The sequence below is a fragment of the Erinaceus europaeus genome, chromosome 9 (assembly GCF_950295315.1).
Source record: "Erinaceus europaeus chromosome 9, mEriEur2.1, whole genome shotgun sequence".
Lineage (NCBI taxonomy): Eukaryota > Metazoa > Chordata > Mammalia > Eulipotyphla > Erinaceidae > Erinaceus > Erinaceus europaeus.
In genome coordinates, this window is record NC_080170.1 from 34238567 (window position 1) to 34256196 (window position 17630).

Here is a 17630-nt window from a genome sequence, read left to right on the forward strand (position 1 = left end):
TCTTATCCTATGGCCTTGTTGATATTTTTATTTTATAAATAAATTAAATTTTAAAAAAAGAAAAGAAAGCAGGACCATAGAAAAAAGTTGGTGTGTGGGAGTTGGGCGGTAGCACAGTTGGTTAAGTGCACATGGCACAGAAGTGCAACGACAGGCTCAAGGATCCCAGTTCAAGTCCCCGGATCCCCACCTGCAGGGGAATCACTTCTCAAGTAGTGAAGCAGGTCTGCAGGTGTCTATCTTTCTCTCCCCTTCTCTGTCTACCTCTCCTCTCTCCATTTCTCTCTGTCCTATGCAACAACGATGACATCAGTAGCAACAACAATAATAACTACTACAACAACAACAACAAAAAAAGTTGGAGGAGTCGAGCGGTAGCGCTACGGTTAAGCTCATGTGGCACAAAGCACAAGGACCAGCGCAAGGGATCCTGGTTTGAGCCCCTGGATCTCCACCTGCAGGGAAGTCACTTCACAAGCAGTGAAGCAAGTCTGCAGGTGTCTATCTTTCTCTCCCCCTCTCTGTCTTCCCCTCCTCTCTCCATTTCTCTCTGTCCTATCCAACAATGACATCAATAACAACAATAAAAACAAGGGCAACAAAAGGGAAAAATAAAAATATAATAAAAAGATTTTTTTTTAAGTTGGTGTATGTGTGTTTTACAGAAATAATAGTTAACCTACATCTGTAACCCTGGGAGAACTGAAGTTTCCAGTGGAGGGAATAGGGACACAGACAGAACTCTGGTGGTGGGAATGGTGCAGAATCATATCACTGTCACTAACAGAATTTTTTTAGAATTTATTTATTTATTTATTTATTTATTCATGAGAAAGATAGGAGGAGAGAAAGAACCAGCCATCACTCTGGTGCATGTGCTGCCAGGGATTGAACTCAGAATGTCATGGTTGAGAATCCAATGCTTTATCCACTGTGCCACCTCCCAGACCACCACTAATAGAATTTTTTAAAAACTGATTTGTCTCAATCCTACAAGTAAAAGTTGTGCTAGGGACTACAGAAAATCCTTACAATTGATTATTTGTATGTTACATTAATAATAACAAACTTCCATTTTTAAATTGATTCATATGTGAGTTATCTAGGTCAGGGACTAAATTCAGTGCTGATGGAATATCTGGTGTCTAACATTTCTGTAATTTCCAATATGTCACATATTTTACCAGGACTATAATAGTAACATCAACCAAATGTAGTAGAATTCATCAGAGATGAAGCAGAGAAAAAAAAGAACAAAAACAAACCAAAAAAAAAAAAAAAAAAAAGCCAGTGTCAATGCTCTTAAGCAGAGTGGGTGCACTGGATGGAGTCTCAAGCCATCCTCTTGCCTTCATAGCATCTTCCAGGGCTGGTTCTCTTTGGTCAGTAGACACATGAGAAACATGCATTCAGGGTAAGGATAGATAGCATAATGGTTATGCAAATAGGCTATCATGCCTGAGGTTCCAAAGTCCCAGGTTCAATGCCCACATCATCATAAACCAGAACTGAGCAGTGTTCTTGTAAAAAATGGGGGGTGGGGAGGAGGGAAGATGCATTCACATGGCTGGAGAGGGCTGAAGGCAGATGCCAATACCCAACACCCAGGTTTTCTCTCAGGCACTAGTTGCAGAGAGAAAGGACATGGAGCAAGTCTTGGGGAATGTCCTAGACCACAAGCATATTGCCAGCACTGTCCACCTCTGCACTGCCAACCTTTCAGTGCCAACAGGGGTATGTAGAGTCTATGCCCCTAACAAGTCGGCAAGTTCTAGTTTGGGGGCAAGCTGTTCAGACTTGAGCTCACTGATGGTTTCATTCCATGCTGTCAGAGAAAGCAGCAGAAAAAAAGCTTTCAAGGCAAGAAAAGATTTTCCTTCAATACTCTGAACCTAATTATCATTACTGCAGGACTCTGACTTCAAGAACACCCCCCTCTAAGTGAATGACGGTGCATGTGATTGGGGCTGTTTGCTCCCAGACTCCAAGGTATGAGCCTGTGAACTGCTGTTGTTGTAGTCAGATATTCTCCACAGATAATAACACCTTCTGCCCAGACTTGTATGTGCCTGAAAGCCAAGGAAAACACCTGCACCCCTAAGTGTGATGGAAACAGTGATGGGACATGGTTAAAAGAAGGGTTAAAGGCTGTTATGTGGTTTCTAGGAAACATCTAGAGTTCATATCCATTGGCAGGTGAACATTTCTTAGTGCATCCAGAATGTTCCAGCATTGCAGGATCATAGGAGATTCAAGAATGACAGGCTGCCAGACATTACTAAGTTTTCACATTTCTCTGTGTCCTCTCCTTTCCAGTCCTTCATTGTATCAAAAGAATGGGTACACTACCCTCTATCCTTTTTTAATTTTTTTTTTAAAAAATTAAATGTAAATAAAAACAAAAGGTCAAAAATTGTACCATATAGTTAAACATATTGGGTTGCCAAAAAGTCATGATATATTTTTTAAATATATTTATTGGACAGAGACAGTCAAAAAATGAGAGAGAAGGTGGAGAGAGAGAGAGGAAGAGAGACAGACACCTGCAGTACTGCTTCATCACTGCAAAGCTTTCCCCCTGCAGGTGAGGACTGGGGGCTTGAACCCAGGTCCTTGTGCATTATAATGTGTGCATTCAACCAGATGCACCATCACTTGGCCCTATGATGCATTTTTTAATAGAAAACCCAAGTGACCAATCCAAAAATGGGTGTACAGTAAGTAGTCAATTAACTTTTGTTTTCCTATTTTTCCATGTCCTTTTAAATAGTCATGAAATGAGAGCCAACAATAGCTCACCTAGATAGTGTTCCTGCTTTACCGTAAGTACAACCCAGTACAAGCCCAGGAAGGACCCCACCACATTGGAGGAAGTTTCAGTGCTATGGTCTCTTTCTCTGTTTCCCTCTGTCTCTGAAAAAGTTGTCTTGGAGTGGTGAAGCCCTAGCAACAGAAAGAAGGAAGGAGGAGGAGAAGGAGGGAGAGGGGGGGGAGGAGGAAAGGGAGGAGGAAGAGCAAGAGGAGGGATGAGGAGAAGAACAGAAAAAAGAAAGAAAAAAATGAACACAGATCCTAGTTATATGTGTGCAAACTATTTTCACTTTGTGCATATATGTTGTTTGCTAATGTACGTCTCCAGCTGGTAAAAGTTACTTCTGTATTTATTTATTTTTTATTTTTTTATATTTATTTATTTCCCCCTTTTGTTGTCCTTGTGGTTGTAACCTTGTTGTGGTTATTATTGTTGTTGTTGATGTCATTTGCTGTTGGATAGGACAGAGAGGAATGGAGAGAGGAAGGGAAAACAGAGAGGGGGAGAGAAAGATAGACACCTGCAGACCTGCTTCATCGCTTGTGAAGCAACTCCCCTGTAGGTGGGGAACTGGAGGCTCAAGCTGGGATCCTTCCGCCCGTCCTTGTGCTTTGTGCCACGTGCGCTTAACCACTGAGCCACCGCCCGCCTCCCTACTTCTGTATTTAATCAGGCAATATAATGACAGTATGGTTTGCCTATATTTTTATCATGAGAAAGAACCAAATATGAATAATCGATTAGTTTCCATTTGTCTCACTCACTCTAAGGTGAGGAATATTACTGAGAGGCCCAAAGTTACTAAGAAGCAGGTTTGTGCTGTTTTAACAGAACAGTTACTACAGAGCCTCCAGTGTGTCGTAAGTAACCAAAAAAAAAAAAAAACCCTTCCATTCAGACCTGAATGTTTCTCAGCAGAGAAACATTCAGACCCTGCAGGCACAGCACATTCTAAACAGCCTCTTTCAGAAAAGTCACTTACTTATACCTCTTCTGCTGCATCTGTTTTCTGGGAAGCAATTTCCTGCCAGGCTAGCCCCTTAACTCCCAATCAAGTGACTGGCTTTGCAGTGACTCTGTATATAAAGACTAAAACACATAGTCTTTATATCCTTAGTGGTGCAGCCCCCTCCTAATCATTGGGTATTGCTGCTTTAACAAAAAGTGTAAGGATGTTAAACACTAAAGAACTAAGAAATTCTCATGATCACAACTTCCAGTGGCCAGGGAAGCAGAGCCGTGGCTAGAGGACTAGACCTAGAAGCATGAGGTCCCTACATTCATCCCTGATATTGCATATGTCAGGGTCGTTAGATAAGACAGAGGGGTGAGGATAGATAGGATAATGGTTATGCAAAATGATTCTGAGGTTCCAAGGTCCCAGGTTCAATCCACACACCAGCGTAAACCAGAGCTGAGCAGTGCTCTGGTAAAAGATAAAAAAAAATAAATAAATAAAAGATGAGACACAAATGAGACAAGTAGAGTTAGGGGTGTAAAGGAAAGTTTTAATGCAGTGGGGCAGAGGGAGCTTGAGAAACCCAGCTACAGTGGCGGGGGGGGGGGGGGCGGGCGGGGGCGAGGGGAACTTTAGGAACCCGTCCTGGAACAGGCTAATGGGCCTTATATAGGGTCTTGATTCAGGACTATTTTCTGGCATGGGAAGGGTTGGTGGTCTCCATAGGATTTATGATCTATTCAGGGATATATACAGTCAGATGTGTCTAGTGCAGGCAAAACTAAATTAAGTTTTTCCTGTATGTCTGAGGGGTCTGCTAGTTCCCAGCCCATCCTCTTCAGTCTGTTTCAGTGAGATAAGTTCTTTCCCTGAGGGTAGGGGTCAGGTCTCAGAATATTTCCTTTAAGAGTGATGCTCTCTGGTTCTTTCTTTTTTATTATTATTATTTTTATTACTTTTATTTGTTGGATAGCAACAGTCAGGAATTGAGAGGGAAGGAGGTGATAAAGAGGGAGAGAGACAGAGAGACACCTGCAGCCCTGACTCACCACTTGCAAAGTTTTCAGCCTGCAGGTGGGGACCAGGGGCTCGAACCTAGGTCCTTGAGCTTTGTAACATGTGCGTTCACCCAGGTTTGCCACAACCTGCCCTGCCCCATCCCTGTTCTCTCTTTTCTCCTTTTCAATCATTAATAAATATATTTTTATTTAAAAAAAAAAGGAATCATAGTCTTCCAAATAATAAACACCTGCGGGGGGATAGCATAATGGTTATGCAAACAGATTCTCATGCCTAAGGCTCCAAAGTCCCAGATTCAGTTCCCCGCACCACCATAAGCCAGAGCTGAGCAGTGCTCTGGTATTTCACTCTGTGTGTCTCTCTCTCTCTCTGCATCTATCAAAAATAAAATAAATAAAATATTTTTTACAAAGAATAAACATCTACTTTAGTAAAATTTGAAATTAAAGAAAAAAAGAAAATCTGGCTTCAACTGTCACCTGAAAATATACCTTACCTGCCTATTTCTGACCCTGCCTCACTTTAAAATTCACCCCTAAGCAGGAAGAAAGTTACCATGTCAGTCCCCAAGTCTGCTCTTTCTTATCAGCCTTGCTCCTCTGGCACCAGAAGGACTATCTACTCAACTTTCTTTCTGGAAGCAACTCTCCTGGTGTCACAGATTTCTTTCTACCAACTCTAATATCTTCCTTTCTACATACTGATATCATTTGTTTTTTTTTCTACCAGAGCACTGCTCAGCTCTTGTTCATGATAGTGTGAGGGATTGAACCTGAGACTTTGGAGCCTCAATGAGAGTCTATTGGCATAACCATTATGCTATCTACCCCCACTTGATACAATTATTTTATTTTATTTATTTATTTATTATTATATATTTTCCCTTTTGTTGCCCTCGTTGTTTTGTTGTTGTAGTTATTACTTGTTGTTGTTGATGTCATTGTTGTTGGATAGGACAGAGGAAAATGGAGAGAGGAGGGGAAGACAGAGAGGGGGAGAGAAAGATAGACACCTGCAGACCTGCTTCACCACCTGTGAAGCATCTTCCCTGCATGTGGGGAGTCGGGGCTAGAACCGGGATATTTAATGACGGTCCTTGCCTTGTGCTTTGCGCCACGTGCACTTAACCTGCTGCACTACCGCCCGAACCCCCAAACTTTTTAAATTTGCTTTTTTTCCCCTTTTGTTGCCCTTCTTTTTTTATTGTTGTTGTAGTTATTATTGTCGTCATTGTTGGATAGGACAGAGAGGAAGGGAGAGAGGAGGGGAAGACAGAGGGGGGAGAGAAATATAGACACCTGCAGACCTGCTTCACCGCTTGTGAAGAGAACCCCCTGCAGGTGGGGAGCCGGAGACTCGAACCAGAATCCTTACAGTGGTCCTTGCGCTTCATACCATGTGCGCTTATGCTTCATGCCATATGCGCTTGCACTTCGTGCCATGTGCACTTAACCTGTTGCACTACCGTCCTATTTATTTTTATTTATGAAATAGAGATAGGAGAGAAAGAGAATCAGAATGCCACTGGTACATGTAATGACAAGGTTTAGACTCAGGACCTATGTCCAGCACTTGTAGGCACTGTGTCACAGTGCTCTGGGTCACAAATACTATTTTTTAACTTGCTTAATTTCTCTCTCTCTCTCTCTCTCTCTCTACATTTCTGAGAGAGATATAGAATATCACTATGGCGTATGTGATTCCAAGGATCAAACTCCCTGTGCTTTATTTATACAGGCTCCACCTTCTGAGCCACACAAATTTCATTAGCACAAAATACCTCAAGATCTGACCCTAATGGTGGAAGACTTACAGAAAAAAAAAAAAATTTTTTTTTTTTTTTAGTTACCAAATGGTAAATGTATTATTTTGAAAATATCTATTTCAGGGGACAGAGAGTGAGTTCATCAGGTAAGGCCTTACCTTGTGACACCTGGTCTGAATTTGAGACCCACCATCACACGAAAGATGCTTTCACTGGAGGAAGGTCTTGTGTTATAGTATCTCTCCCTCTCTCTGTCTCTGTCTAACTGAATGAAAAGACTAGACATGCATGGGAGAAGTCATAGGTTCAATCCATGATGCCACCAAAAGTCAGAGCCAGAAACACCCACTGGTTGCGTTTGTTTGTTTTTGCTACCAGGGTTGTCGATGGGGCTCCTTGTCAGCACTACAAATCCACACCACATCCTTCCCTTTCCTTTCCTTCCCTTTCCTTTCCTTTCCTTTTCTCTCTTCTTTTTTTTTCTTTTCTTTTCTCTTCTTTCTTTTTTTCCCCTTCTTTTTCTTTTCTTTTTTCTATTTTATTTGATAGGACAGAAAAAAGGAGGAGGAGGGGAGAGAGAGAGAGATACCTGCAACCCTGCTTTACCACTTGTGAAGCATCCCTTCTCCCCCTGCAGGGAGCCTGTGCTTGAACCTGAGTCCTTGCACATGGTAGTGTATGCTCTCAGCTGGGCACTCAATATCCAGATTTTTACAATAGCAGTGTCAAAGTAGGAGGCTCCGTCTCCAAGACTAGGAAGCCAGTCTCTCCCAAGTCTGAACCTTATGCAAGTTACTTAACTGTTCAACACTTTAATTTATTCATATTTAAATCAACAAAGAAAGAACAAAGACAAAGCCTAGCTTGTAATGAGGATGAAACAGGATGCAGCTACAGACACACAATGAAAGGCCCCACCTCCATGGGAAGTGTCTAGGGTTTCTTGATCCTTTATTCTAAGAAACCATTCATACAGGTCACTGGGTTCAATAAAGGAACATTAAACAAAGAGTTTCCACCATTTCCTCTTCTTACAAAACCACAACACCCCACCTCCAAGTTTTTCTATCCATTTGGAGGTCACTGCTGACAGCTGTGAACACTGGGTGGCGATGTTGCACCGGAAAGTGGGATCTGGCTTTCTGGGACAGAGGATGGTTCAAATCAACCTGACAAAAATCTTAGGTGAACTTGTAGAGTCTCACACATGCATGCACATTAAAAACTAACCAGAGATACATTGAGAATGTTGTTTGTACATTTTTTTTGCCTCCAGGGTTATTGCTAAGGCTCAGTGCCTGCACCATGAATCCACTGCTCTTGGAGGCCTTTTATTTTTTCCCCTTTTGTTGCCCTTGTTGTAGCCTTGTTGTGGTTATTATTGTTGTTGTTGATGTCGTTCGTTGTTGGATAGGATAGAGAAAAATGGAGAGAGGAGGGGAAGACAGAGAGGGGGAGAGAAAGAGAGAAAGAGAGATACCTCTTCATGTCCTGTGAAGCGACTCCCCTGCAGGTAGGGAGCTGGGGGTTCCAACCCGGGTCCTTACGCAGGTTCTTGTGCTTTGCACCACGTGTGCCTAACCCACTGCGCTACTGCCTGACCCCCGTTTGTACATTTTGAATGAGCTACTTTTTTTTTTGAGTGAGCTACTTAATACTGTCTGTGTCTTACTTGTTTTGTACAATTTAACAAGTGCTGTTATCAGTACATGGTTTTTCACTGTAAAGTGTGAAGTAGGATCCCATTACTGTGGCTTAATTGTCATAGTCTTCTTCTGGATGGATCAAAAGCACTTTGAGATCTGAGGAAAATAATTTATCAGGCTGTTAAGATGAAATTCTTTTAAAGTTAATAAATGTATTTGGTTCAAGGTCATGTTTTCTCAGTCTGATAAATAGCTAACAAAATGTTATCAATATTCGGGATATCAAAATGTTTTCCTCAAGCTGGGGAGATAGCATAACGGTTATGCAAATGGTTTTCATGTTGCCATTATTGTTGTTGCTGGACAGGACAGAGAGAAATGGAGAGAAGAGGAGAAGATAGAGGGGGAGAAAAAGACACCTGCAGACTTGCTTCACTATCTGTGAAGAAGACAGAGCTGGGGGCTCGAACCGAGATCCGTACTCTGGTCCTTGTGCTTTGCGCCATGTGCAGATTAACCCGCTGCACTGCCATCCAGCCCCCCTCTTTCTCTTTATTAATTATTTATTAATGACAGAGAAGAGGGGTGGAAAACCACAGTATCACTCTAGTACATGTGATGCCAGGGACTGAACTCAGGACCATATACTTCTTGAGAGTCCAGTGCTTTATCCATTGTGCCACCTCCCAGGCAACTGTGCTGTTCTTTTACCTTCTAACATTTCTCAAAAAAGCACCTATCCCACCAGGACTCTATCAGACTCATGAATGTTGAGATTTATACTTAAAAATCTTGCTCTTGATTCCAGAAATGTCCCATTCAGAACTGGCCTCTTTTCTATAAATCCACTGTGGATCAACCATCTTGCACCCACACCCCCTTAAGAAGCTTCTTTCAATACCTTACTTCTTTGGAGCTTTCAGTCATGCTACAGCAAGAAACAGAAACCTAACTTTTTTAGAACTATGCTAAGTACACTCTGGTTGGTCTTTTGCCCATCCAGATTTTAAAAGGAATAGGTTATCTCCTCTTAAGAGAATAATGGATTAATTCTGACCTTATAGTGATCCTTTAAAACCCTTTCTGCTGCTTTCTGGTCTTCCATTTCTAACAGACTTTACAATCACTTCCATATGCATCTTCTCACTTTAATCTCAAATCAAATAGATAAAAAGAGTAAGTTAAGTGCTGGTGTCCCAATGCCAAGGGTGTGGGTTGTGAACAAAGCCATGGGAAGTGTTCAAGCCCCCCAGTTTCCCACTTACAGGGGGATGCTTCACAAGCAATGAAGCAGATCTGCAGATGTCTATCTTACTCTCTCCCTATCACCCTCCCCCCTCTCAATTTCTCTGTCCTATCCAATAATTTTTTTTAAAAAGACAGAGCAGTGTATTCATAGTGCCAGCACCAAGCCCCAGTTATAACCTTGGGGGTAAAAAATAGATAGATAGATGATAGATAGATAGATAGATAGATAGATAGATAGATAGATAGATAGATAAAATAAAGCCATGAGAAGCTTTGAATCCTCCACCGCCAACCCCAGAGTGTATCAATGAGGGGAAAAAGTATTCAGGAAAAGGGTCTTAAGTTTATGTATCCCTCAAAAATTGTTTTGGGTGTACAAGGATGTGAGAAGAGAAACTGCAACTGAGCTATATCTGGGTTCCATGTGTTCTGGGCAATTCTGTGCAAGGAGCAGACTGGTCAAGCAAGTTATGCCCATCTCCTGTAGTCCACCCAGACCTTATCTCATGGGGAGCATCAGACTAGAGGCACAATCAGAACACTGAGCAGAGCAAGTTCTGTACTCTAGAGTCAAGTGGGCTATTGATGATGTCATGAATGGCTTCTCTAAAGGAAAGGGTTGATTGGGAGCTCCCAACTCCTAATGCCCTTAAGTGCTCCATCAGTACCCCGGACATAGGGATGTCTGGAATCACTCTGTTTCCAAACCTCCTGCCTCCCATCTCCATCACCCCATAACTGTGTGAGGTGCAGTCAAGCCCACACGCAGCTGATCCTTAAGGCCGCCTGCAAAGCCACGCTAAGTCAATAGCAGTCAGCTGGAACATTCCAACTTTGAACACAAGCCGTATCCACAACCTTCTCTTTAGTCTTCCCTAAGAAGAAGAAAACAGCATTGGACCAGGGTTGGGATCACCTTCCTAGTTAAAGGCCCTCTGGAGAAGTCTCTGATGACTTTCTTATACTGTTCATCACTTGAGACAATTTCCATCAATAAACAAAAATTAGGTTTTTTATTAGTGATTTAATAATGATTGACAAGATTGTGGGATAAGAGGGGTACAGTTCCATACAATTACCACCATCAGAGTTCCATATCCTTTCCCCTCCATTAGAAGCTTTCCTGTTCTTTTTTTAAAAGGTTTTTTAAATATTTATGTATTCCCTTTTGTTGCCCTTGTTGTTTTATTGTTGTAGTTATTATTGTTGTCATCGTTGTTGGATAGGACAGAGAGAAATGGAGAGAGGAGGGGAAGACAGAGAGGAAGACAGAAAGATAGATACCTGCAGACCTGCTTCACTGCTTGTGAAGCAACTCCCCTGCAGGTGGGAAGCAGGGGGGCTCGAATCGGGATCCTTAGGCCTGTCCTTGAGCTTCACACCACATGCACTTAACCCACTGTGCTACCACCCAACTCCTAGCTTTCCTATTCTTTATCCTTCTGGAAGTATGAACCAGAGATCTTTTATGGGGTGCAGAAGGTGGGAAGTCTGGCTTCTATAATTGCTTCTCTACTGGACATTGGTATTGACAGGTCCGATCCATATCCCCAGCCTGTTTCTATTTTTCCCTAGTAGTGTAGGGCTCTGAGGAGGTGGGCTTCTAAGATACATTGGTGAGATCAAAAATTACTTTTTATTGTGTGACCTGGAAGTGAACTCAGGGTATTAGGCAAGCATAGTATAGCCAAGAGGACTCCCTGGCCCAATCAATTTACTATTAATATTATTATTTATTATTTAAGAGCACTGCTCAGCTCTGGCTTATGGTGGTGCTGGGGATTGAACCTGGGGCCTTTGGTACCTCAGGCATGAAAGTCTTTTCATAGATCCATTATGGAATCTCCTCATCTATTATTGTTGTTGTCATTACTGGGAGAGGAGAGACATTGCAGCAATACTCCATGGAGTTCCCTTGGTACCATCCTTTGTTGCTAAAATTTCGGAGGCTCTTGCCGGCCGGGCTAGCTTCACGGCGGGTAACAGAGACGCGGAGACAACGGCTGGGCAGGGAAGCTGTATTTCTTTATTCAGGAACAACGATTCATAAACTAAGACAAACTAATCACCAAACAGAACTCTGCTGTCTCTTTGCGGCGGCACAAACACTCTCTCTTACTCTTGAACTCAGGAACTCTCCAACTCTGGCACTCTGGAACTCTCGTACTGGGGAACCCTCTGAAACTCTTCCACTGTGGAACTCTCTCTTACTCTGTAATTCTGAAACTCTAACTCCGGAACTCAGGAACTCTCGGACTCAGGAACCCTCTCTCGGGGTTCCTTGGGGCGGGGCCAAGCAGGCCCGCGAAATTAACAGGACTGATCCAATTCTCTTGGCGGGGGAGGGCTAGAACAAACCAATGTAAAGCATACGACAATCCTTAATGGCCCCATCCAGTGATAGTGCCTCAACTCAGAATCCCTTCTGTGACTACCTCGGAGGAGTTTAGAGATAGTTCAAAGTCTAACTTAGTACTTGGCAACTGGGATTCTTATTAGGAAGACAAGACAACTATATGTAAAATCACCTTCTCAAGTTTGCCTCTGAGAAGAAATCTAAAGAGCTTGTGTTTCCACAGGCTCTTTACCAATGATTCTGGGGCTGAAAGACAGTCTTTGGTTTTCTTGGGTTCTTACTTCCAAGATGACCAAGAAAAAGAAGGAACAGTAGGCATTCCAAGAAGGGCCAGGGCCACGTGCAGCCTATTCGCTGCACTATCTGCACCCAATGCAAGCCCAAGGACAAGGCCATTCAGAAGTTTGTCATTCAAAATATAGTAGAAGCCACCCCTGTCGGGGATAGCTCTGAAGTAAGTGTCTTTGATGCTTATGTGCTTCCCAAACTGTATGTGAAATTACATTACTGGGTAAGTTGCACCATTCACAGCAAGGTGGTCAGTAGTCACTCTCATGAAGCCAGGAAGGACCGCTCACCCCCACTATGATTTAGACCTGCAGGTGCTGCTTCACAACCTCCACCAAAGCCTATGTAAGAGTTGTTACCTGGGAGTTGAGCGGTGGTAGCACAGCAGGTTAAGCGCACGAGGTGCAAAGTGCAGAGACCGGTGTGAAGATCCTGGTTCTAGCCCCCGGCTCCCCACCTGTAGGTGAGTCGATTCACAGGCGGTGAAGCAGGTCTGCAGGTGTCTGTCTTTCTCTCCCCCTCTCTGTCTTCCCCTCCTCTCTCCATTTCTCTCTGATCTGCTCAACAGCAACAACATCAATGGCAACAACAATAGTAACTACAATAATGAAAATAACAAGGGCAACAAAAAGTAAATAAATATTTTTTAAAAATTAAGAGTTGTGGAGTCAGGCGGTAGCGCAGTGGGTTAAGCACAGTTGGCGCAAAGCGCAAGGACCGATGTAAGGATCCGGGTTCCAGCCCCCGGCTCCCCACCTGCAGGCGAGTCGCTTCACAGGCGGTGAAGCAGGTCTGCAGGTGTCTATCTTTCTCTCCCCCCTCTGTCTTCCCCTCCTCTCTCCATTTCTCTCTGTCCTATCCAATAACAACCACATCAATAACAACAACAATAATAACTACAACAACAATTTAAAAAAGACAACAAGGGCAACAAAAAGGAAAATAAATAAATAAAATTTTAAAAAATTAAGAGTTGTTAGCTGAAGAAAAGCAGTCTTGAGAAAAAATAAAGTGGAAATTACACTTAAAAAAAAAAGACAATCTTTGACTTAAGCAATGTATATACTGGGACTGGACAATGATGCACCTGGTTGAGCACCTATGTGACAGTGCACAAGGACCCAGGTTCAAGCCCTAGGTCTCCACATGCAAGAGGGAAGCATCACAAGCAGTTAAGCAGTGCTGCAGATGTCTCTCTGTCTTTTCCCTTTCCTCTAGATTTCTCTCTATCAAAATACTTGCTGCCTGGGAATCGTTTTCCCCCAGTAGGGTTATCACTGGGACTAGGTGCTGCCACTAGGAATCCACCACTCCAAGCAGCCATTCTTTTCTCTTTTCTTTTCTTTCCTTTTTTTCCCTTTTCTTTTCATTCTTTTCTATTATACTTGATAGGACAGAGAGAAATTGAGGGGAGGGAAAGATAGAGATAGAAAGATAACCATCGGGAGTTGGGCAGTGGTGCAGCGTGTTAAGTGCATGTGGCGCAAAGCGCAAGGACTGGTGTAGGAATCCCGGTTCGAGCCCCCAGCTCCCCACCTACAGGGGAGTCGCTTCACAAGCGGTGAAGCAGGACTGCAGGTGTCTATCTTTCTCTCCCCGTCTCTGTCTTCCCCTCCTCTCTCCATTTCTCTCTGTCCTATCCAACAACGATGACATCAAGAACAACAGTAATAACTACAACAATAAAATGAGGGCAACAAAAGGGAAAGTAAGTAAATATTTTTAAAAATTTTTTAAAAGAAGAAGAAAGAAAGATAACCATCTGCAGACCTGCTTCTTAGCCCTCTCAAAAACTTTCTACAAACAAACAACCCTTCGGAATTGCTTGAGTTTTAAATTAATTCTGAACTCTCTCTCTTTTTCTCTCCTCCCCTCCCACTCTTTCTCAAATACACATACACCCACATGTTGGGTAGTATGCCACCTCCCCCTGGCTTCTGCTTAACCATATGCCTATATAGGGATTTACTGATCCAAAGCTTTGGTCTATTTACATAAATCACTTTTACATAAAGCACTCCAGGGCATTGGTGGTTCAGTGATAGGATTCTCGCCTGTTCCGCCCCCTCCTTGTCACACTCTGATTTTCACCAGTCACTTTTCTCTCCACCCTCTCTATATCACATCCTGTTTCCGCCCTACTTGGAGAGTATAAAAACAGCTGCTCTTCTGATTAAAGACACCTGGAAATTGCTTTCCGGCTCCGAGAGTTCCAGAGTGTATCTCCTGCGGAAGTTAGTGCGGCACGAGTTCCTGATCCCTCTCCCACGCAGCAGCCTAGATCGGCTCCAGTTGAGTTCTCTCCAAGCCAGAGAGCACTAGCTCGGGAAGAAGTACCCTCAGGCTATCCCGGCACCCACACACCAGTGCACAAACATTAATAGCAACTTATGGTTCTAGCAGGACATTCAGCTAAAAGCTGTGCAAGCATATGATCCATCTGGTGACTGCTTTTAGAATGCAGTGTTTCTAGTTTGCAAATAACTAAACAGAAATCAGCTGGAAGATATTTCATTTGACCACAGAAGCACTATCAGCAATAGTGGCTCTGCACTGGGGAAACACAAGATAACACAAGCTGAAAGAACTTAGCATCTGTTCTGGGGGCCCAGGAGCCCAAGTTTGCAGTGTTTCCTCACAATTTGGTTGCATTTCTTGGCTTTAAAAACTGAACTAATAACAAGCATCTGGAAATTCAAATGTTGGAGGAAAAGGGAGAGATCCAATAAATCCAGCCTTCTAGGAGGGAGCTGTCTGCTGGGAAGACAGCTCCAACTTTCATCCCACCCTGATATGTGTTCTCTTGAAATGTTGCAGTTGCTGTAAAACTTTCATGTGGCAGAGACCAGGGGAGCTTCCCAGGCTCTGCAAACAAAAGGTGAACTCTTAAGAGACCCAGATTTGGGCTTTTCATTAGCACCACCCATTCCATGAAGGGTACTTCACACACTTAACTAGATCTACACAGGGAGGATTAATGGAAAAATGGGCAGAGAATGAAGAAAGGAGCAAAGGGGATTTATAAAATTCAACTACTCTCTGCCACTGAAGCAGTTTCATTTGCAGAAATTGCCGTCTGGTTTCTACAAGAACATTGCTTAAGTAAGGGTGGTGGAGGCTGGCTGGTAGTATTTTCAGGAGGACCTCACTAATTTGAACTAAAGGAGCCCTTCAGCATGCAGTGTGCACCTGGTAGACCGGAAACCACAGCAACTGGACTCCTATTTGGAAGGAACACTGTTCAGCTCAAGCTAAATTGTGAAATTTCTTTTATTTTTAATATTTATTTATTTATTCCCTTTTGTTGCCCTTGTTTTTGTGGGGTTGGAGGGAGAGCCCAAATATTGAGAGCAGCTGTTGGCTCAAGGCCAATTGTTCCTTGTTTCATGTGAATATTTCCACCTGTGCTCGTCCTGTGATAACTATAAAAAGGTGGGATGAGAAGTGATCAGGGTCGCAGACTCTCCCTTTGCTTGGAAGGGTATCGGCGGCCCAAGCTTAAGCTTGATAATAAAGGCTCTTGCTATTGCATGTGATTCTGGTCTTCTTTGCGTGAGATCGGGACTTGAACTTCTGGGCACAACAGTTTTATTGTTGTAGTTATTATTGTTGCTGTCATTGTTGGATAGGACAGAGTGAAATGGAGAGAGGAGGGGAAGACAGAGAGGGAGAGATAAAGATGGATACCTGCAGACCTGCTTCACCGCTTGTGAAGTGACTCCCCTGCAGGTGGGGAGCTGGGGGCTGGAACTGGGATCCTTATGCCTGGCCTTGCACTTTGTGCCACCTGCGCTTAACCGGCTGTGTTACCGCCCAACTCCCAAATTGTGAAATTTCTTCCATCTTCATATGTCAGAAAGAAAATTTTAAGTTACCTTTAGCCAAAATGTACAAGAAGAATAACATTTGTTGTTGATGTCTTTAATAATTTTACAAAACTGAATGGATCACATTTCAGCCTTTTTATTTATTTCCAATCCAAATCTTTTACAGCCCCTCCTTTATTATTATTATTAATTTAATAATGATTGACAAGATTGTAGGACAGAGGGGTATAATTCCCACCACCAGAGTTGCATATCCCATCCTCACCATCGGAAGTTTCCTTTTTATTTATTTATTTATTCCCTTTTGTTGACCTTGTTGTTTTATTGTTGTAGTTATTATTGTTGTTGTTATTGATATCATTGTTGTTGGATAGGACAGAGAGAAATGGAGAGAGGAGGGGAAGACAGAGGGGGAGAGAAAGACGTGCTTCACCACCTATGAAGCGACTCCCTTGCTGGTGAGGAGCTGGGGGCTTGAACCAGGATCCTTACACCGGTCCTTGCACTTTGTGCCACTGGCACTTAACCTGCTGCGCTAGTGCCCAAAGTTTCCTTATTTTTGATCCCTCTGGGAGTATGGACCCAGGATCATTATGGGGTGCAGAAGGTGGAAGGTCTGGCTTCTGTAATTGCTTCTCCATTAGACATGGGCATTGGCAGGTCAATCTATCCCCCTTCCCCGCCCCCCAGCCGGTTTCTATCTTTCTCTAGTGGGGTAGGGCTCTGGAGAGGAAGGGTTCCAGGACACATTGGTAAGGTTGACCCGCACCCATTCTAACATCTCAAGCTTGATCTTCCAAATCTTCCTATAGACATATTTATTTTGGAGGGGCCAGGTGGTGGCACACCTGGTTAAGTGCACACATTGCAGTGCATAAGGATCCAGGTTCAAGCCCTTAGTCCCCACCTGCAGGAGGAAAGCTTCACAAGTAGTAAAGCAAGAGGTACAAGTGTCTTTCTGTCTCTCTTCCTATCTCCCTTCACCTCTCTATTTCTCTGTCTCTATCCAGTAATATAAATAAATAAATAAATAAATAAATAAAATTTTAAAAAATTATATATTTATTTTGGATAGAGACAGAGAGAAGTTTAAAGAGAAAGGGGTGATACGGAATGAGAAAAACATCTGCAGCCCTGCTTCACCACTTGTAAAGCTTCCCCCTTATGTGGAGACCAGGGGCTTGAACCTGGGTCCTTGCACACACGTTAATGTGTCCTCTACCAGATGTGCCTGATATCATCTGGTCCTGAGACTTATTTAGATAAAATTATATCTACAGTGTGACACATAATTTTTTTATTTATAAAATGGAGACACTGACAAGACCACAGGATAAAAAGGGTACATTTCCATACATTTCCCACCCCCAGAACTCCATATCCAATACCCTCCCTTGATAGCTTCCTTCTTCTTTAGCCCTCTGAAGAGTGTGGGCCCAGGATCATTGTGGAGTACAGAAGTTCGAAGGTCTGGCTTCTGTAACTGCTTCTCCGCTGAACATAGGCGTTGGCAGGTGGGTCCTGCCTGTCTCTCTCTTTCCATATTGGTCAGGGATCTGGGAAGGCAAGGCTCCAGGACACATGAAGGGGTCCTCTGCCCAAGGAGGCCGGTTGGCATCATGGTAGCATCTGGAACCTGGTGGCTGAAAAAAGAGTTAAGATATGATGCAGAACAAATTGTTGACTAATCCTGAACCTAAATGCATGAAT

The 17630-nt window shown here is 43.1% G+C and overlaps 1 pseudogene; it reads left to right on the forward strand.

The window, feature by feature from the left end:
• Positions 1 to 1945: 1945 nt before the first annotated feature.
• Positions 1946 to 12442, forward strand: LOC103111761 (small ribosomal subunit protein eS26-like; annotated as a pseudogene).
• Positions 12443 to 17630: the final 5188 nt, after the last annotated feature.